This window comes from Moschus berezovskii, chromosome 10 (genome assembly GCF_049115385.1).
Source record: "Moschus berezovskii isolate FMDL1 chromosome 10, NW_MosBer_1.0, whole genome shotgun sequence".
NCBI lineage: Eukaryota > Metazoa > Chordata > Mammalia > Artiodactyla > Moschidae > Moschus > Moschus berezovskii.
This window is the reverse complement of record NC_142469.1, coordinates 84302520-84325445: the sequence shown is the minus strand read 5'-3', so window position 1 is coordinate 84325445 and position 22926 is coordinate 84302520. Positions and strand designations below refer to the sequence as shown.

The 22926-nt window shown below is 38.4% G+C and overlaps 1 pseudogene; it reads left to right on the top strand.

Moving 5' to 3' along the window:
- Nucleotides 1-249: 249 nt before the first annotated feature.
- LOC148776348 (cytochrome c oxidase subunit FA4 pseudogene) lies at nucleotides 250-536 on the top strand (annotated as a pseudogene).
- The last annotated feature ends 22390 nt before the right edge of the window (nucleotides 537-22926 follow it).

Genomic DNA, 22926 nt, shown 5'->3' with positions numbered 1-22926 from the left:
CTGTTTCTCCAGAGCTGGACTGAACTGGTCTGACGAGGACACGTGAAGGCTCGTGAATAAGTTCATACGTTTGGTGTGGACGGCAGATCGAAAGATGTGGGTGCTGGTGTATGTGTGTGAATATGCGCATACGCCTATGTGTGGGGACCACATATGAATTCAGAAACAGTCGGGATCTGAGACTGTTTAATCCTGGACCTTGCAGGTTAGTTTTTCTCTCTGTTTGGACTTGAGGCCTCTGTTGCAACCATGCCCCAGCAGATCATCGGTCAGGCCAAGAAGCATCGTAGCTTGAGGTATCATATTTACTGGAGCAGGAGGTACTGGAGCAACACTGCATGTCTTGTACCTGGCCTTGTTCAGTTGGGATGTCAGGTGGGCCAGAAAGAATAACCCCAAACCCTGGAACCAGCTGGGTCCTAATGATCAATACAAGTTCTCTTCAGTGAATGTAGATTACAGAAAACTGAATAAAGAAGGTCCAGACTTCTAAATGAAGTATTTCACTATAAAGCTGCTTAGAATGAAGGTCTTCCAGAAGCCGTCCACACAATTTTCCACTTAATCAGGAAATATTTCCCCTCTGAATGCACAAAATCATGTTGGTGTATTCTGTTGGGGTTTACACTGATTAATAAATAGTCTGAAACTTGAAAAAAAAAAAAAGGAAACAGTCAGTATGAAGACATTCTTCTTCATTCTCAAGCCAGCCCCATGATGACAGAAAGAACTTGCTACCAGCCAGAAATGATGTCACAGTATTGAGCAGTTTGAATTGGCTACTTTCCTGAAAATCTCTAGAAACAAATCTTTTTCCATGTAGCCTTTTCCAGAACAGTGACAAATTAGCATAGACTCTGCAGATCCTGAATTAGGATAGAAACGCAGGAACGTGGCTACATTTACCCCTGTGAGCTCCATAAGCATTGAGGCCCTATAACTGCAGATTCCCTCAGCCTGTGTCTGAACTTCCCTCAATCTAACTTTGCTTTTAAGATAGAAATTACGCCCTTTCTGGCTTCTAATTGTCAGAGAAGTGAAAACAGTTAATAAGGTAGGTTGTAATTTCCAATTCACAGCAGTAATAGTTATCATTATCAGCTTGTGATGCATCATTTTTCACAAAGTATGGAAAGCAGTATATATGACTAAGGAGTCCAAATGTTGTTCTGCATTTTTGCTTTCCTGTGAGCACATAGGACCAAATTATAAAGTGACCAAAGTCAGATATCTAAGTATTCTTTCTTAGGATTACAAGTGACAAATAACTTATCCAAAATTAAAACTGCTGTCACTGTTAAAACTTTGTAAAATCTTTATTTATTCTTGCCCACACTGGGTCTTCATGGCTATGCACAGGCTTTCTCAGGTTGTGGCAAGCGGGCACTCTAGGTGTGGTGCACAGGCTTCTGGTTGCAGTGACTTCTTTTGTTGCTGAGTATGGGCTCCAGGCACTTGTATTTCAGTAACGTCAGCACTTAGGCTGAGAAGTTGTGCCTCACGGGCTCCAGAGTGCTGGTGCACAGGCTCAGTTGCCCTGTGGTTTGTGGGATCCTCCTGGACCAGGGATCGAACTGATGTCCCTTGCATTGCAAGGCAGATTCTTAACCACTGGACCACCAGGGAAGTCCAACATTTTTATATATATTCATGATAAAATATTTTTGTCCTAAAATCATAAATTTCTTTACAGGTCATCAAAAGAGATGATGTACGTGAAAATGTCTTGCAAACAGTGGATGCTATTTAAACATAAAGGATATCCACATCTGCTTTCAAATTTTAACCATAATCTCTTCTTTTATTTGCAACAAAAGTAAAGAAAGGTAAATTGATCAGGCAAAATATTCCAGGAAACAGGACTCAAAAACAAGTCTTGTCACAGTTCTTCACTCAACCAGTATTTACTGTGTGTTTACTGTGTATACAGTGAGGGTATTGTGTATTTATTGTGTATACTGATGTCATGGGACTTGAGAGGCACTTTGAATAACATTCTCCTGCTTGAAATATGTATCCTCACTAGTGGAAAACACCCCCCCATTCAAACACAAAGAGGTGAGACAACAGAGCAAGAAGCCTGTATCTCTGAAATCCCTCAGTTGGCATGTACTTGGCTATACTAAGTGGTGAACGATGGGGAAGATTTGGATAGAGATGCCTGATGGCTCAGACTGTAAAGAACCAGCCTGCAGTGCAGGAGACCCGGCTTCGATCCTGGATCAGGAAGATTCCCTGGAGAATGGAATGGCTACCCACTCCGGTATTCTTGCCTTGATAATTCTATAACAGAGGAGGCTGGCGGGCTACAGTCCATGGGGTCACAAAGAGTCAGACATGACTAAGCTTGCACACACACCTGTAGGGAGAGCCCACCTGTCCAATAGGCACACTCGGCCCTATTCCCAGAGCCCAGGATACTTTTAGGTACCTATGAAAATGTTCGAATTTCTTTTAAAATCAGGAGAGAAAGGAAACTGTTAAAGAATGTTTCAATTTATAGTATTAATACATTCATCTTTGTATTAACATAATCATAAAATAATTTTTAACATTTAAGGGAAGAAAAATATCCATGAAGGCAAAATTGCTTGTATTAGTTTCCTGCTGCTGTTGTCACAAATTAGGACAAACTTGGTATCATTATCTTACAGTTCTGGTGGTCAGAAGAACAAAATGGGTTTCGCGAGGCTGGACACTTGGGGGCTTGTTCCCCATAGAGAGGTAAAACTGAGGGCCCTACATCAACTGAGAGCCTGGCAAGAGCCCCACTGAACTGAGAGGCCAGTCTTATTGGGAACCTCTGGGACTGCACCATCTGATACAAGGGTATGGAGGATCCCTACCACCTTCTGTGTGTGAATACATACTGATCCCACCAGCTCCTTCACTTTAGAATAAAGTTTCTAAAGCCAATGCTCATAGCCAGAGGCAAACAGAACAAGATGGTTAAAATACCTCCACTCAGTTCAGTGGATGTTTTCTAGAGACAGACTTTCTTGTCTAAACCTTGTTCTCTAAGGTCCCAGCAGTGTAATCTTAAGATGACCTTTAAGAATCTAAGGGACACATTTTCAGGACTGGAATTATAATTGCAAGAAGAATGTGCAAGGCAGCTATTTCTGGTACCATGATGGATAGGATAGTGATGTTTATGAAAACAAACTCGAGTTGAGCAATGTTCCAGCAGACTTCATCCTGCCAGGGAAGACCATTGGGCCAACAGGACCCATGGTTTCCTTTACTAAGAGGGATTTTTCTCTCCATAATATTATGTCATTGACTCACATCTCCTCATTTTTCCTTTAACAAACACAGATGCAGCCCCTGAGATGCCAAATCCCCACATATTTCATTTTTTTAAAATCAGATATTTAACACAAGGAGGCACATTTGCAGTCTACAGTTTAAACAACAGTCTAGGAAACTTTTGTGATTGTAGGATCTAATTTCAGCTTTCCTGTAATCCAGTTCTCTGTATTACCATCTATAAAATGGATAAACCATTAATAATAAACCAAGCAATAATAAACCAAGTCATGAAATTATTTATAAGAATAACCACTGATGGGGATTGTATAGCACTTTACATATATAAAATCCTAAATAGTCCAAGCAATAAAAAGTAACATTTCCCAGTGACATCTCCACGAAAGCTAGTTTCTTCTGAACAAGTACAAATTTTCCACAGAGATGCCTAAACTACAGTACCGCACACATAGATATGAAGTGTAAACCTGATAGAAAAACAGAGCTATGAAACTAAATCTGAATTTGAATGTTGGAATTTTATCACAATACATCTAGCAATCTTCTTCTTTTTATTTTGTTATTGCATATTGCATTTTTATTTTCTTCCCATCATTAGGGGAAAATAAAAATCACAGAAACTATTTTGCAGACAGGCCTACCAAATACTTTCTGAGTCTCTTAGTGAAAGACCAGGTCTTCAGAAAACTTCTCCAAGGGAAAATTCTTTGAAGTGTTTTACAGTCATTTGATCATTGGAGATTTTGATTCTTTGCATTATTCTAAAATATCTTCATTCTCTAAAGCCTGGTAATAGTAAGTATTATAGGAAACACTTTGATAAATGAGAGAAAATTAATAAGTAACAGTTTAAAAAAAAAAAGACATGGCATTCCTCACTGAAGAGAATTGACATGGGGAAGGGAGGGTTAACATAAAAAATTGACAATGGAAATTTGGTGCCGCTTTATTTTTCAGAAAAGAAAATAATTCCCCACCACTGATACGTAATTGTTTTAAAAACAGTAAAAGAACAAAATCATGAAGTTTGGGGCGTTAAGTGGGATTTCTGCAGAGAAATTACATAACAACACTTTGGAAAGAAGATTTAGGTGAAACTAGAATAATGACATCCTGAATACTGTTTGGCCACAGACAGTAGAAATTTCTCCCTCTGAAGTGCCTTTCACCTCATCTCTGCAGGACAGAATAGGGAACGGAGTAAACTCTGAACAGCAGAAAACTATATCCAACTTGCAACAGGAAAAAAAGAAACCATGAGTGTTGTATCATTCCAAAATATTCTTGGACATTCCCTAGATTTTGTTTTTTTTTTTCCATCTTGCTGCTATACTTGCCCAACCATGCTGGGGTGTTATGCTATTTTAGACAAGAGTTAACAGGTCTTTTATACACACACATTTCCACATTCCAATGAGACCTATTATATCCTTTTCCTCCACACCCCACCCCCCACCACACACACACACACACACACACACTCACCACTCTCCTCCTCCACTCACACAGTACCCTCTTCATCCACTCATTTTTCCTTGTTGTTTAACATTTCCCAATGACTGAATGTTTCCAAAGCCATGCAAACCCACAGGGCTGAGAAAGGTTTCCATCACATGACATGGTTGATTCTGCAAAATGAAATGGCTGCAGTCAGAAAGCAGGTAAAACAGAGGGAAAGAAAGGGCTTAGACTGGACTGATAATTAAGGGAGGGGTGGGAACAGGCCTCCAGGAATACTGTTGCACCTTTCCACTCACCCTATTTCATGTAGACCAACAGCATCAGCTGGGATCTTGTCAGAAATGCAGAAACTTAGGGCTCACTTGGACTCAAATCTACTTAATCAGAATCTGCATTTTAACAAGACCCCTAGATGAGTCAGAGACACTAAGGATAGAGAACACTTCCTTGGGTCAGTCTCTTGCCACCAGAAAACTAAAGAGAGTAGTCGATAATATTTATATCCAATAAGGGAAAAAAATTATAATTTCTCTTGATATTTCAAGAACTATTAGGCTTCGCAATCAAGATACAGTTAAACTCCTTCTCCTGCTCTCATCTACTATCCTTCTCATTATTTAGGATGATTTTCTGTGCTTGACATGCAGATTCCCTCAGTCAGTCCAACGACTTCATGGCAATACAAGGAAAAGACAGTCTAAATGTGGGCTTTGAAACAGAGACCTAAGGCCCCACACCATCTGCCCAGATAATTAATACTGTGATGGGCACTCCACCCTCCCAGTGAAATCTGCTCCCAAAGAGGGGAATGTAGTGTTACCCCTTCCAGAGTCATTTTTATTCAATTCAAAAGAAATTACTGAATATAGAGTATCTGGTAAAGGAGATGGAAATTTATTTTTTCCTTTTTAGGCTAAGTTGCACTGGAGGATGTTCAGGAACCCCTATACCACATCTGATTGTCATCAGCCCTCTTTATAAGACCAGTCCTGCTCTCACTACAGAGGAGAAGGTTGAGAGGAGAGGTTTAGAGTCACGTGGGGTTCTATAGAAAAGTGCCTCTAGACCTTTGAAGTAATGGGAAAAAAAAAAAGTGAAGAACGAGGGCAGAGTTATGCAGTCACCTAAATAAAAGAGAGAATTGCTCTAGGAAAGATGAGTCTGTCTGAAAAGGGGTTCACTGCACGGAAGCCTAGTAAAGGAAAAGTCCCAGAGAGCAACAGTGGCAGAATCCATCCAAGCAATCTAGGACAGGTATTCTCCACCATCAGATTTTGAGTGTGAGCATTTCCAGTCCCACTGAAAATCCATCCTTACGGTAGAATTGGATGCAAAATATGTGACCACAGACTACTTCTGGTCCCATTCACAAAGTTAGTCCTATTATAGTTTGAATGTTTCAGGCTAACTTACCCTGATGCTGCTAGTGATCCTATTTCTCTAAATCCTACATTTAAGATTCTGCCCTACAAAAAAATTTTTTTTAATGAATTAATACTTGACTATCATTGGAAGGACTGATGCTAAAGCTGAAACTGCAATACTTTGGCCATCTCATGCAACGAGTTGACTCACTGGAAAAGACTCATGCTGGGAAAGGTTGGGGGCAGGAGGAGAAGGGTACGACAGAGAATGAGATGGCTGGATGGCATCACCGACTCTGTGGACGTGAGTTTGAGTGAACTCCGGGAGTTGGTGATGGACAGGGAGGCCTGGCGTGCTGTAATTCATGGGGTCGCGGAGAGTCAGACACGACTGAGCGACTGAACTGAACTGATCCTTAAGGCTTGATCACAACAAGGAAAGAAGGAATCACTATTCAGGTTCTTAATGCCAAAATTCTCATAATGAATGAATGGTTTGACTTTCTAAAACATATATCAATCTTAAAACCGAGGTTAACATGAGTCTTCCAGTAAGAAAGGGACAACTTCCAACACCATGACACACCAATAACAGGCATTCTTGGGAAACATGAATCATGTCTTTATGCTCCTTCCCTGGTGGCTCAGCTGGTAAAGAATCTGTCTGCAATATGGGAGACCCAGCTTCAGTCCCTGGGTTGGGAAGATCCTCTGGAGAAGGGAATGGCAACCCAGTCTAGTATTCTTGTCTGGAGAATTCCATGGACAGAAGAGCCTGGTGGGCTACAGTCCATGGGGCTGCAAAGAGTTGGACAGGACTAAGCGACTAATACACACTCCTGCTGCTGCTACTTCTAAGTAGCTTCAGTCATATCAGACTCTGTGCGACCCCATAAACGGCAGCCCACCGGGCTCCACCATCCCTGGGATTCCCCAGGCAAGAATACTGGAGAATACACACTCCTACTACAGTACTAAATAGAAAGGCACCAGCCAACCAACCCCCACCCCCAAGAAAAGACTTGTTAAAACCAGAGATGAAGTGATGTGATGTCTGGGGTTGTCTTTAAAATAATCCAGTGCCGTTCAAGTTGAGAGGAAAGGGAATATATAGAACAAGAGTGGTCATAAGTTAACAATTGTCAGAGCTGGGTGAATTGCACTTGGAGTTATTGTTCTATTTCTAATTGCCACAATTAAAAAAAAGGAATTCTTTCCAAATACCAGGAATGACAATTGAAGATTGAACGTAACTTCTTGCTCTGAACCTGTATATTCGACCTAACTTCTTGCTCCGGACAAGTCAGATTTCTAAGGATGGGGCAGGACACAAAATAAATACAGTTTTATCTTTGAATTTGCCAACAGCCTCAAACTATCATTCTTTGCTTAAGGCATTTTTTGTCATTCCAATTAATCCGACATCATTCAACACATTCATTAACATTATATTTACTACATCTTCCAAATCATAATTAATAGAAATAAGACCAAGTATTTTATGATGGTATAAATCACTGGGAGATCTTCTCAATTAAATAGTTGATGAAAAGCAATAAATGATAATAATTCTGCAAATTCACCTCAAGATGATCCTCAAAAGATCCATAAGGTGCATTCACTTAATTTAAATGCCTACATAGCACATTGAAATGTCTCCAATATTTCAAAAGCCAAAGTTAAAAAAAGAACATATAATGGTAGTTATGTCTAATTTGGCTTTTAATTTATTGGTAGGGAAAAGGTTTTTCATGAGAAATGCTTTTAAATGTATCCTCCAAATCTCTCTCTTAGTTTGCCATTTAGAAACAAATCAGAAAAAAAAAAATGCTTTTTTAAACATTGAAAATTTTAGTATAGATAAAAATTCCTAATATCATGTAAGAAATAATTAATCCTATTCTTCAATCCACACTGATATTCTTACCCAAATATATCTGAATAAATATTATATAAAGTAATTCACATGACTAAATATGTTTAAAAATATTTCATATAAAACTTGACTATTGTATGAATAGAATATATTTTTTTCCTTTATTATACCATTTATTCAGGTTATTTGCCTGTTTGTTATCAGAACCATTCCTGATTTTTCCTAATCGGCACTGTATTTCAAACGACAAACTCTATAAACTACATTTCCCAGGACCCCTCTCAGAAAGACTTCCTGTTAGGTTTGGCCAATGGGAGGCACTAGTGGGAGATTGAGGGTTGGGAGAGAGAAGAAGCCAGAATATTTCTTCTCTTTGGGGTAGTGACTATACTCCCTACATTGCCCAGAGAGTCTCTTCCCTTTGTGGCTCTAGTCCCTGATGGATAGCCCCACCCTTTGCCTCTGAGCAGCCCCAGTTCCTACCAAAGTGGTGCTGGCCTCAGGCCCAGATGACGCTGTTTTCTGCCTTGGTTCCTCCAGCTCTAAAGCTGACAGGATTCCTGCTATTGCTAACCTCTGGTTGCCTTCCTTCCTTGTCTGACTTTTAAGCACTGCTAACACCTTTTGTATGAAAAAGCAGAGACATTACTTTGCAAACAAAGGTCCGTCTAGTCAAGTCTATGGTTTTTCCTGTGGTCAGGTATGGATGTGAGAGTTGGACTGTGAAGAAAGCTGAGCGCCAAAGAATTGATGCTTTTGAACTGTGGTGCTGGAGAAGACTCTTGAGAGTCCCTTGGACTGCAAGGAGATCCAACCAGTCCATTCTAAGGGAGATCAATCCTGGGTGTTCATTGGAAGGACTGATGCTAAAGGTGAAACTCCAATCGTTTGGCCACCTCATGCGATGAGTTGACTCACTGGAAAAGAGTCTGATGCTAGGAAGGATTGGGGGTGGGAGGAGACGGGGACGACAGAGAATGAGATGGCTGGATGGCATCACCGACTAGATGGACATGAGTTTGAGTGAATTCCTGGAGTTGGTGATGGACAGAGAGACCTGGCGTGCTGTGATTCATGGGGTCGCAAAGACTCGGACACGACTGAGCGACTGAACTGAACTGAACTGAACACCTTTTAATAATTATTCCCCCATGATAAATGTGTTTACTGAAATAAATGTGGCTTAAATTCTGTTTTCCTGACTGGATCTCAATTAATATACTCTTCATCTTTAATTTTGCAATTTTGTAGTCTTTTTTAAAAAAGCTATTATGTGTATTGGCATAATTTTTATCCTTACAAAATGATTCTATTTATTGTTTATGATCAATTGCTTCTTAAGTGGTTGCAAGTATTCTTACCAGAAATCCTATTATTTTGCTAAATACTGGGGAAAGTCAGTTTCCAGATATTTGTAAGAGACTTTTACTTTAAAAATTGGTATTAATGTTATCCCGTGTTACCCCAGAGGTTTGGTCAATAATTACATAATAATTTCTTACCACATATGAAATACTAAAGATAAAAATTTTAAAACTATAAGCCCACCCTGAAAAGGAACTTACCACCTCAGTACAGAACATTGGACATATTCATTGAAAAAGGCTATAGGACATTAGTAAACATATATTTGCATTATAACATAATATCTACATATGCCTTCACTTGCTTGTGTAATAGATGTATTCCTAAAATGTTAAATGTAAATCACGTCAAACATAATTTTGTTCAGTAATGCAAAATGTAAACAATATTGAGGTTTATAAAAGACCATCATTCTACCTCCTTCCTCCTTCAATTCTCTTCCAGCTTTGCTAACTGTATTCCCCAGAGATGGGTATTGTTAGCAATTTGGTGTCTATTCATCCAGACACTTTTCAATACATATATTAACTGTTTCATTCATTCAACAAATATTTATAAGCACCTACCTCCGGGAGTTGGTGATGGACAGGGAGGCCTGGCGTGCTGTGATTCATGGGGTCACGGAGAGTCGGACACGACTGAGCGACTGAACTGAACTGAACTGAACTGAACCACAGACCAGGCACTTTCTAAGCATAAGGGATATAACAGAGGAAGAAAGAGATCAAGCTGCTCCATGAAGTTTATACTCTAACAAGGAGACAATGACAAACAAATAAAGACATAAATACCTATATGCAGGAAGTAATAGAAGCTAAGAAGGAAAATAAAGCAGAGTAATGGACAGAGACAATGGGGAAAAGAGGAGAGGTTTTCCATTTTAGTACTTTCTCAGAAGTATGTTACCCTACAGATTATAGGGAGTTTAGTTTAGACACAAATGTTTAAATGGTTGACAACTGCCTCTTTCAATCTGTACAGCAGGAAAATGATCTAGGTAATCTCTTAAGGTTCCTTTCTTTCCCATCACTTCACTATCAACAACTTCACAATTAACCACATAATTAACAACTCTATTTTTAGAATTTCTTTAAATTTTAATATTCATAATACCCTAACAATTTCATGATCCTTAGCCCCTCATTCTCTTTCTATTCTAACAAACAGATTCTTTCTCTGTTCCCCAGCCCACCAGCCTCACAAATTACTGACTTGGGTCACATAGGCATTTAATGTAGAAATAAATCAATAATATTTTTATACTGGGAAAGCTACGCCATTTGTCTCACAGTTTCACTATACCCTTCTCAGATTCTCAGAGTGCCTGATATGCCCAGAACTTCCTGCAGAAAGCTTCTTATATATCAAATGCTGGGTATCCTCACAACCTGACCATAAATTAGTAGGCAGAAGTCAGTTCCTGAGTCAAGGGCAACTGGCTCCAGACTGGCCATCAGCTCATGTGGGACCAACACTGAACATCTGCCCTAACCAGGTTCCTTAAACTAGGTCCCATTGGATACTCTCTCATGGGGAATGTAAATCTGAGGCTTGCAACTACGTTAGCAAACACAGAGCACTATGGAAATAAACATACAGTAGATGTCATGAAGCAGTGGAAGTAGACTGCAGTAAGAAGGTGTGCTATCAAGAATAAATGTGAACGGGAATAAAAAGAATAAACACGGAGAGGGAATTAACTGTGGAGAAAAATCAGGCAGAGGAGAGTTGTTCCAAGGACAGCCTCCTCTAAGAGATGCTGTTGGGTCTCCAGGTGTCCTGCCAGCCTCCCTGAAGGATCACTATATCCCAAATGCCTGGAACTTTCTGGTCTGTGAGTGATAATCTTGGGTCCTCCTTACTTTGCCAGGGTTTATTCTTATTTAAAAACCTGTTAACTGAAGTCACCTGATAATAAGTCTCGGGATTAAAGCAAAGTTAAAACTGCATTGAAGGAAGTTGGCCAACATCATTTATGCACCCAGAGGAACTTCTCTGCATGACTGGTGAGGTCAGTTATCAATAACACATTCCAAAGCTTCGTTGTATGCAGAGAACACTGGAAAATATCGATGCCATGGCCCACAGGGACATTATGACCCAATGAAAGGGAGACGTATAAGTATTGACACTAATGCTCTGGACAGAGATTTATAGGAAGTTTAGCACAAGCAATTGCATCATTGCAATATATGTAGTCATGATGAAGAGTATGGACTGGGTTGACACTGCGAGGGTTCGGTTCCCAGCTCCCCAACTTAGAAGCTGTTTTACCCTGGGTAAATTACAGCCATTTTTTTCTATGCCCAACTGCTTTCATTGGTAAAATGGAGACACCTAGACAGAGTGGTGTGGAGATTAAATGAATTAATATGTGTAAGATGCTTATCGCTACACCAGTATTTATACTCATGACAGTGGAAGAAATGGGCTGCACAAGCACAAACCTTGAAAATAGTAAAAACAAAAAACATTGTTTCAATGATATATTTATCTTTTACACATGCTAGTGTTTAAATAGGCACAAAGGCTCCCCCACAAGACTATAATCTCTGGGAAGGCAGGGACTCTCGTAACTGTAACAGTTTTTAGCACAAATAGTATGGTCAATACACTCAATTAATAGTATAGTGCTATTTTCCTTTTCATCTTTCTAATATAGGTTTTATCTGCTTAACTTGCTGCTTCATTTATCTGACATGTAAATTTCCTCAGCAATAGTACAAGGGGATTCAATCTTGCTGCGACCATATCACTACTTGAGAAAGCATTTCTCCCACTTAGAAGTCTTGTCTATCTACTTTTTAAGAGCAAACAATTTAAAACATCTACTCTGCATTCTAGATTCTGCCAGAGACAGAGTAGGAAAATCCTGGAACACCCAGTACCCATTGTGTACCTGGGTTTCCCACAGATGGCCTCTGAACCTGTTATAATTGATTTACCATGACTTGAGTGCACGCAGAATAGTGTGGGAATTCTGAGTGGCATCCTTAGATTTCTTTTTGCCACATCCTTTGCCCTGACTTTAAGAGGAAGCCAACCTTCTCTCCTCTGGCCTGTGCCACAGATGTCTTCCACATCAATACCATCTGTGATCCCAACGGAAATGATAGTTAAAATTTGTTGCATCTGTTATTGGACCTATCTTTGCAGTATGAATAATGAAATTTGGCTTCCAAACTAATTCATTTCTATGCAGATAGCCCAAAATAACCTGTAATTAAAACACTAAAGGTAGACACAACTGGGAGATACACAATGAATGTCAGAAAAAGTTAGTTTATTTTCAATAAAGAAGTCTGACAATTTTTTAAAAATATCAACTCTAAGAGATATCTATCTAAGTTAGTATCTAAGTTATTTATTTTCTAAGTTAATAGAAAATAAAGTTATGGAAAGATAGCTTTTTATTGGTAGACCTGAAACTGTGGAAATGAATAGTGTTTGATAACCTGAAATATTGCTCTTTCTAAAGCACTATTTTTATAATGGAATTGGGAGGTAACTATTGTTTTGCTATTATTTTAATTACTGTGAACATATGGGGTAAAAAGAGAGATCATAAAAATGATTGCAGTTAAAGTATACCTATAAGAGTCAATTAAATTTATTTTCTAAGGGATCATAAAAGTAATAATTCTATCACTCAAAATTGAAGATTATTTAATTTATATATTAAATTGGTAAGATTTTCAAATAATGTATTTTATATTAATTAAATGAGATGTTGAAAGATTATAAATGGCAAAAGAAAAAGTTTAATGGGCTTGATGTTTTGGTATTTATCAAAACCATATTCTTGTAATTTCTAAGTTGATATTGGCAATAAATACCAATCAATAATCACTTCCAGCCCTAGAAGAAAACTTAATCATATTCTACTTAGTTTTGCATATTCTTTTCATGAATAAAACCTGGTTTTCCAGTGGCCTCACGTATGACCAGTGGCAAGCTGGACCAGAGCCTTATTTCCCCTCCATCCAAGCTCTGGAGAGTCTGCTGCTGCTGCTGCTAAGTCACTTCAGTCGTGTCCGACTCTGTGCGACCCCATAGACGGAAGCCCACCAGGCTCCCCTGTCCCTGGGATTCTCCAGGCAAGAACACTGGAGTGGGTTGCCATTTCCTTCTCCAATGTGTGAAAGTGAAAAGTGAAAGTGAAGTCGCTCAGTCATGTCCGACCCTTAGCGACCCCACGGACTGCAGCCTACCAGGCTCCTCCATCCATGGGATTTTCCAGGCAAGAGTACTGGAGTGGCTTGCCATTGCCTTCTCCGCTGGAGAGTCTACCACCCTTCAACTAACAGAGTACAGAAAGTTTAACCAGTTAAAACTCTCTCAGAGTGAACTGTTCAAAAAACACATGCATCATCATGTTTTCATCATGACTTTTCTAATGATGACTATTTATTCTGCAATAAGTGATAAAACAATCTTTGCTTTCAACAAAAATAATTTTCAAAACAAAAATTTAAGAGACCAAAGTTATGCTGGCTAGCTAAAGCTGTAAAGATTACTGAATAAAATATTCTTAGGGCCATTTCACATAAAAGAATCAAAAGTTCTATCCTGAGAAGTGAAAACAAAACCAAAAATCAATTGCTATTCCAGAAAAACACACTTCAAGTCTTACCCCATTCTATTGGTTGCACCAGGTTATAAAGTAGGACTGATATTTCATTTAAGGAAGCTTACCAGCATGACTTATATAAGAATATGACCATACGTGGAAGGAAACATTACTGTGGGATTATGATGTCTGGATTTAATTCCAGGCTCTATCATTTCCTAAGTATGTACCTAAAGCAACATGCTTAATCTCTCTCAGTTCCTCAGTTTCCTGAAAAAAGGGTATAATATCAACCTTAAAGGGTTGTTTGTATAGATTTAAAAGGTAGCATATAAAGTTCTTGGAGCTTCCTGGGCACATATGAAGTAGTCAATAAATATTGGGTCACTATTATTGTTGTTATGATCAGTACTCTGTTTGTAGGTCACCAACAACAAATATCCATGGAATGTGAGCACTTTAGATAACACTGTGAGATGTTACAAAGAAATGATGATTCCTTAAGAAGATACAATGCAGTAGAAGAGGAAAATGCATATACCGGTGATAAAAACAAAAATATAAGTGGGTGATAAAGTCCAACTGGGCTTCCCCTGTGGCTCAGTGGTAAAGAATCTGCCTGTCAATGCAGGAGACACAGGTTTGATCCCTGATCTGGGAAGATCCCACATGCCACAGAGCAATTAGACCCATGAGCCACAAGGATGGAGCCTGTGCCTTAGAGCCCAGAAGCCACAAGTACTGAGCTCATGTGCCCTAGAGCCTGTGCTCTGCAACAAGGGAAGCCACTGCAATGAGAAGCCTGCGCATAGCAACAAAGAGTAGCCCATCCTCACTGCAACTAGAGAAAAAACAGAGCAGCAGTGAAGACCCAGCATAGCCAAAAATAAATTTAAAAAAATTTTTTTTAATCAGACATGAAGTGGAAATAAGAGGAACACCTATATCATTTGCCAGTAGTGCTGTGGTCTGTTAATAATTTTCAAGAAATGCACTGAAATTTAATGTGACTAATAAAATTTACTAATATAATTAAAAGTACCAAAAATCAGCAATTTTCTTAAATAATATCATTAATAGAAGTAAATGTAAGATAAAGAGTGTCTTTTCACAATTGCTATTTAAAAAAATAGAAATAGAAAAGAGTAGAACTTCTACACAACCCCACCCACTGCCTCACAGCTGGTGGGGGGGTGCGGGGGGATAGGGGAGCGGTTGTGGGAGGAACCTACAACATTTTATCAGGAGACAAAAGAGAACTTGAATAAAGATTATATACCACAGTCTTAGATGAGAGATAGAATATTATAAAAATAACTACTTTTCATGGATGGATTTTAATTTCCAGTCAATTATAATAAAGATATCAGTGAAATTTCCTCAAAGTTGGCAAGGTGTTTATAATATCCTCTAGAAGTATGACTGAAGGATAAGGTCAGGATTCATTTGGATTAAAGAAAATAAGCCTTAAACATCAAAGCTAATGGGCTGAGGGCCATGCATATACATATACATGGGAAAAGTATAGAAGGAAATTATCTTAAAAACATTATCTCTAGGTGATGAGACTCTGGATGGATTTAATTTTTTTATTGTTCTTCTGTATTTGCCAAAATCTTTATAATAACTACTTACTGATTTCAGAATCAAAGGAAATATACGTTTTTAAAACAGGAAACAAAAAAATAAATAAATAGCTTGGGTTCTGGAAGCAAAGATGAATTCCAACAAAAAATCATAATTTTGCCAGACTCAATAAAAACTAAATTGATACACTTAAAAACCACTTACAAGGAAGTAAGCACATATTTGCTATTAAATTCTATGAGACTAGGCAACCACACAGGTATAATTCTTATTCTGTTAACTATTGACCAAAAGAAAAAAAAATTTAACGCCATATACTTAGACCTGGCACTCGAGAAGAAGAAAAGGGACTACAGATTAGGAAAACCTAGCAATTTTCCCATATAGAAGATGGCTTTTGAGGAGAAGGTTGTGTGTGGACAGTTGACGCAGAAGATTACTTGGGCATGTAGCATGGCTGCCAGTGAGGATGAGTAGATTTTGTGGATTCGGCCTGGCCCTGGGTCAAGATTACCAAGACTATGCACTCAGTTTGGTTCCACTTTACTAGGACTGACGGGTCTCCTGTGAATTCAGCATACTATTAGATGCTGTGACTGTCACAGAAGCAGTGTGAAACATGGCCCTTGATCGCCAGAACCTTTCGATCTGATTGTGGAGGCAAGATAACACATGAACAACTCGAATACGAGACAAAAGAATAAATAGATTAAGTGCACATATGAGAGGTTCAGAGAAGAGCCGTGATAGAAGGCCGATGAAGGATAAAATGCAGGGGTCAGGGGAGACAGGAGAATGTTCAAGCCTCAGAAAACACGTTGTGACTTGTAAATGCATCCCTGTAGCCTCCATCCCCTCTTTGACGTTGCATGAGAATCACAAATCCTGTAGGCCAGCCACTCTGACTATAAGTCAGTCCTTAGAAATATTGCCCATCTCTTAAACAATAGCTTTGTTTCGATCCACCTTTAAAAAACCATATCAAGGTTTAATCATACCACTTTTCTCTGACAAAACCCTTACGTTTTCTAAATTCGTGAAGCTGACATGTCAAGATGTTTTCCACTGAAGTCAATTTATCCAAGCTGTGATGAGACTTTAAAGAAACCTTGTTTTAAACAGCTTTGAATCAGATACAAAGAACCAGTGTGGGCAAGGATCCAACAGGAGAGCATACTTTTCACATAGACTGCTCTGGAGATCCTTGTCAACATCAGATTGCATCAAAAATTTCAAAGGGATTTGGATTATTCAGTCTTTTTTGATTGGAATTCAGAAGCAACTGGAATTCAGGGTGAGATCTGAACAGATAAGGCCGTTGTTTTTGAAGGAATACCAAGGCTTTAAAAGTGGTCAGAGATCACTCTGATGGAGAGGGGTTCAAATTACAGAAGGAATTTAACCTAACACACACAGCGCATTGGCTCCACAGATAAACATGAAACAGAGCAGTCATAGTAGATGACTAAATAAAATCACAGTACAACTCACCACTGCAAGTTTTTCATTATGCTCTATGGGAACGAGATGTAAAGGAATTGGTACCTTATTTTACAGGGAATTAATGGACTCGTCCAAGATATTTCTAGCACATGATGAAATCTAACCTGGAGTTAGAATTGAAGCATTCCCCAGATGAAGATACTTGGTCTCACATTTTGTTCTTGTGTCAGGCAATAACACTGAACATAAAATGCACTCAAAGCTCACTTCAGATTCTTTGGTAGAATTTCTTTGACACCTGTTAAATTTTAAAGAGCTCTGTGAAAAAGCATTTTCTTAACTATTCAACTGGCTCTTGATTCATTTATGTGCATAGAAATGCTCTGAAAGCTTAAAGTTGAAAGTATTCTACTTACTAACATTTTTCCTCCAGTGTGCATTCTCACTCTTCCCTGATATGGGTCTGCTCATAAGTGGACAGCCTTATTTGAAATGTTTATGGGCCAGAATCATGCAGATTTGATACCGCTGTCCTGAACTTTACTGTCAATTATTTTGATGAGCAAATATGATGGAACCACTGTGTGCTTTCATGATAAATTTCATCCAAAATCCATGATAATTTAAAGCCCCATTCTGAATAGATGAAACTAAATCTTAGCACTATGTCTCATTTATATGACTGCAATTGACCGAAGCCAGATCTCCATCAGCTCTGTTATTTCAACCACCTTCACCATTTGATGCGAGTTGCTGAGTGGACAATCATGTAGACATAACATGTTGATAAAATCCAAAGAATCAAATCAACCATGCCTCACAAAGGCTGATGGCCACAGAGAGATACTTACATCCACACCCAACAATATACAGTTCTCCCCGGTGAGCCACATTCTTCACTCTTCAGTGCCATTGCAAAAATTGTCTTTTGCTAAAACTCCCTTCTCTTCCTCACCTGGCTAGTCCCTTCAGACACAACAGCCTCCGGAATGTCTTCTCTGATTGGGAGATGCAGAGATCAAGCTCCCTAATACTTTCCTTGCCACTGCATACCTTAAGCAAACACTCCCAAGGACTCAGGCAACTTGAATTCAAGTCTTGTCTTTGCTAATTTGCACATTTGTTAATTGTGTGGCCCTATGCAAGCTCTTGGAGAAGGCAATGGCACCCTACTCCAGTACTCTTGCCTGGAAAATCCCATGGATGGAGGAGCCTGGTAGGCTGCAGTCCATGGGGTCGCGAAGAGTCGGACACGACTGAGCGACTTCAATTTCATGTTTCACTTTCATGCATTGGAGAAGGAAATGGCAACCCACTCCGGTGTTCCTGCCTGGAGAATCCCAGGGACAGGGGAGCCTGGTGGGCTGCCATCTATGGGGTCGCACAGAGTCAGACATGACTGAAGCGACTTAGCAGCAGCAGCAGCATGCAAGCTCTCCCAATTTTAGTTTCCTCCTATGTAAAATTGAGATAATGACAGTGTTTGCCTCATTGGCTTAATGTGAGAATTAAAGGAAGGATGCTTATAAAAATAGTAGAGAGAAGCCTGGCACAGAACAAATTTCGATAAAGATTAGCCCATGGATATTCAGTCAGATCTACTTTTTTTCCTTTAATACATTTAAGCTATTTATTTAAGCTAGGGCATTCTTGTTGATATTTTGCAATGTTATGTTATATATTATTAATACATTTTTCAGGAATTCATATAATCTAATTATGTAATCTAAATTCACTTGTTAAATTGTTGAAAATGATTTTATAATGAGTGAGGCCAAATTAGTATTCAGGAGAAGCCCATCTTCAATTTTATGAAGAAAATGAGTGAGGTTTTGGGGCACAGAAAACAAATTTTTCCCAACAGAAATACATCAATTCTATAAATTTCTTGGATCTAGCTGTAAATAACTGTACCCTTCATGAACAAAATGAATGATAGCATTATTTCTAGATACTTAACTATATTTCAGTAGGGGAAAAAATGGTGAACATGATAAATTATAATTAATAACCATTGGAAGTTTTTTTTTTAAATTATGGACTACAAATGTTATTTCTCTTTCTCTGTAATTGTTTTGGTGTTTCTCACAGTTTGTTTGTTTGTTTTAAGATAAACAGCAAGAAACAATGATAAAGGAAAATTCAGATTTTTCTTGCTAGAAGAACTTTAGTATCCAGGAATCTAAATATTCTTCCTGAAAATGGTCAATAATGTGCTGAGTCAGAAGACTTTAAAAGATAACAAATAAAAAATACAAACAAATCGTACTGAGATTATTAAATTCCAAAGACAAAGAGAAAACTCAAAAATCTTTCAGGAAGAAAAAAAAATGAGTTACCTAAAAAACAAAAATCACTTTGCCATCATATTTCATATCAATGATGAAGGACTAAAGGATAATAGAGAAATGCTTTCAAAAAGCTAAGAAGAAATTATCTTGATCCTAGAGTTTCATAACCTGATAAAATATCAATCCAGTATGAGGGGGGGAAAGATATTATTATGCACATAGTGATTTATAAAGTTTAGCACCCGGGCATCTCTTTGGGGAAAAAAAAAATGACAAAAAAAGAATCTAAAACAAAAGAAGAATTTTCACAAAATATAACATGTTACAAGGAGATGAGATTAAAAGCCCACTAGCAATTATACTTAAGTCTAAATTATATTTCATAATGTGGCTGTGAGGCTCGGTATATTAATAGCTATCAGGAAATGTCATAACAAATAGAAGAATAGTATTTTAAAAATTAGCAAGTCAAGAAAAATCCAAATAATCTAGTTGAAATAAAGATGGAGAAGGAAGGGAAAAGTAAAAGTATGTTACCAGTCTTGTCATGTTCAGGGGGAGAAAGAAGCTATAGATCCAGATTAATTCTCAATGTTAGTTAAAGTATATAGATCTAGCTATGTTTATTAAAATGGTAAGGATAGTTATTTAGTTGCTAAGTCATGTCCAACTTTTCTGCAACCCCATAGACTATAGCCGGCCAGGCTCCTCTGTCCATGGGATTTCCCAGGCAAGAATACTGGAGCAGGTTGCCATTTCCTTCTCCAAAGGATCTTCCTGACCCAGGAATCGAACCTGCATTGGCTGGTGGATTCTTTACTGCTGAGCCACAAGTGACGCCAAGGATAGGTAGCTTAGATTTAAAGTGAGTTTTCAGCTAAGGATGTGAATGTGGGAGGTTTGATTCAGTGGAGGTCATCACTGGATATCATATACCGAAAGGAGATGCTATCAAAATAATAAGACAAGCTTCCTGAGCCAGCAACTCTATTTCCAAGAACTTAGCTACAGAATCCTTACACCTGGGCACAAAGATATGTGTATATTTAGCACTTGGAGCCCAATCCACATTTTCTTCTAAGGGGAATTGGTTTATAAAATGCTAGTATACTCCTCAGCATGGAATACTACATTACCATTAGGAAGACTGAAGTAGATTTATTAACACAGACATGGAAAGCCATATTACATGAAAAATGTGCTGAAGATAATATGCATTATGTTATATCAGTTTAGGAAACTTAAAAACTCATTAGGTGTGTATTTTACACATTTAGGTTTATAATGTACAGAAAAGGTGTTGCAACCAAAAGTAGGGGAGATTCATAGCAAAGAAGGATATTTAAATTTTACTACATATAACTTTATATTCTGGATATTTTCTACAGTAAACCATGTGTTACAAGCATATCTCAGAGATAGTGCAGGTTCAGTTCCAGACCACTGCAATAAAGCAAATATCTCAGTTAAGTGAGTCACATGAATTTTAGGGTTTCCTAACATACAAAAGCCATGTTTACACTATACTGTAGTCTATTAAGTGTCCAACAGCATTACATCTAAAAGAAATAAGGTATATAACTAAAAATACTTTATTGCTAAAAAATGCTAAGCATCATCTGAGCCTTCAGGAAGTTGTCATAGCAACATCAAAGATCACTGATCACAGATTACTAGAGCAAATATAATAATAATTGAAAAGTTTGAAATATTGTAAGAATTACCAAACTTACCAAACAGGGACACAAGTGAGCAAATGCTGTTGGAAATGCAGTGCCACAAACCTTCAATTTGTAAAAAATGCAATATCTGTGAAGGGCAATAAAGAGAAGTGCAATGAAAGAAGGTGCTCCAGTACTTCTGTAATTTTATAAACAAACAAGAAGAATGAATATATAGTACACTTTATGGATGTAAAATATTGTATTTTACAGTTTAAAAATGACAAAACCAGCCTGTTTTGGGGAGAGTGGAGAGATGGAATTTTATGTGACATTATCAGCATGCAGTAAAATTCAGCTGTAGGAAGAGGGAAGGAAGGGGCAGGTAACGGAACTAGCAAGTACCTGGGATGGACAAACACCGCCCCACTCAAAACAAAATGGCCTCTTTCAAACCATGACATGACTTCAGTTTGCCTTAGGCTTATATTCTGTGAAATGTGGTATTCATCTCTGAATAGAGTAAGGGTCTCTTCAACTAAACATTACATCTGGACACAACAGCTAAGAACTGCTAAAGGGAGAGGGAAGCAGATACAGACTGTCAGGGCAGCAGTTATTTTACCTTTGGGAAGTGAAACTATTTTTGCTCAAAAAGAAAGTTTGCAGAGACAGCATTTTCATATTTGGCTTCACAATGCTACGCACAGAAATGGCTGGCTATGGAAAACATAGAACAAAGTGGATGCATATCAATTGTCGTAGAAAAACGACCCGAAGACAACAATAGCCAATCTATCAGTCTCTCTCTCCACATTTATTGAATTTCTATTTTGTGACTAGATATAGAGGATAAAAAATTGTAAAGAACATTATCAGAGCCCTCAGAGAGCTGACAGAAGGGTGAAAGAATACATTTCACCTAGTTAAATACCTAATTAAATCCTAGGTATTTAACTATAAAACTATCTGGAAAGTTCTGTAATAGAAGTAAACAAAAGTACATACTGACTTGGCTACTTTGGGGGCTAGGCAGTTTTGAGTGAGTTGCTTAATTTATTTATGCCTCAGTCTCCTCATTCATAAAATAGATATAATAACTGTACCATGTAACACTTTGTAACAGTCTTCCAGGGACTACATGAGGATATGTGTTAGTCTTTCATTTGTGTACAACTATTTGCGACCCTATGGACTGTAGCCCGCCAGGCCCTTCTGTCCATGGGATTCTCCAGGCAATAATACTGGAATGGATTGCTATTTCCTTCTCCAGGGGATCTTCCCAACCCAGGGTCTCCTGCACTTCAGGCAGACTCTACCACTGAGCCACCAGGGAAGCTCCTAAATGAGGATAATACATAGAAATCCACACACAAAGTAAGTTGTCCGTAAAAGTTAGCTACTGTTATGGGGGGGTGGGGGGGAAGGGACAGGGTAAGTACTCTGGACTCAAACTACCTGAGTTTGAAATTTTATTGTGGAAACCTACAGGTTATTTGCATGAGTCGGTTTTCTCATGCAAAATCAGTGGATGATAAAAGTACTTATGTCAGAGGCGTCTGTGCAGATTCAATGAGATCATCCATGAGAACTTAGATCAGAGACTGACATCTAAGAATTCCATTAAAGTTAGTCATTATCACTATCAAAATACTCTAAAAGAAAAAAGGAAATGACAAGAAACCCTTCTTCAGAGTGACAGAGAATGTTCTGAAGAGGAGGTGGTAGCAGGAGGGCTGGTCTTGAATAATTAGCAGGAGTGCTCCAAGCAGGGAAGGTGAAGGAGGGACCAAGAAAACAGCATGAGCAAAGGCAGAGAGAATTTAATCATGACGATAATGAGAATAATAGTCCTCATCCATCACATTCAGAGAAAACAGGTGAAAATGTCCTATAGGCTCTAGGAAATATGAACGGGTGTTCAGCTGAGAAATTATAAGCCAGGGAACTTCATCAGACCATATGGGGTCATGGAGAACAACAGAGCAGAGTAAGGGTGTGCAGTGTGAGCAAACCGTAAATATAACCCCTGGAAAAA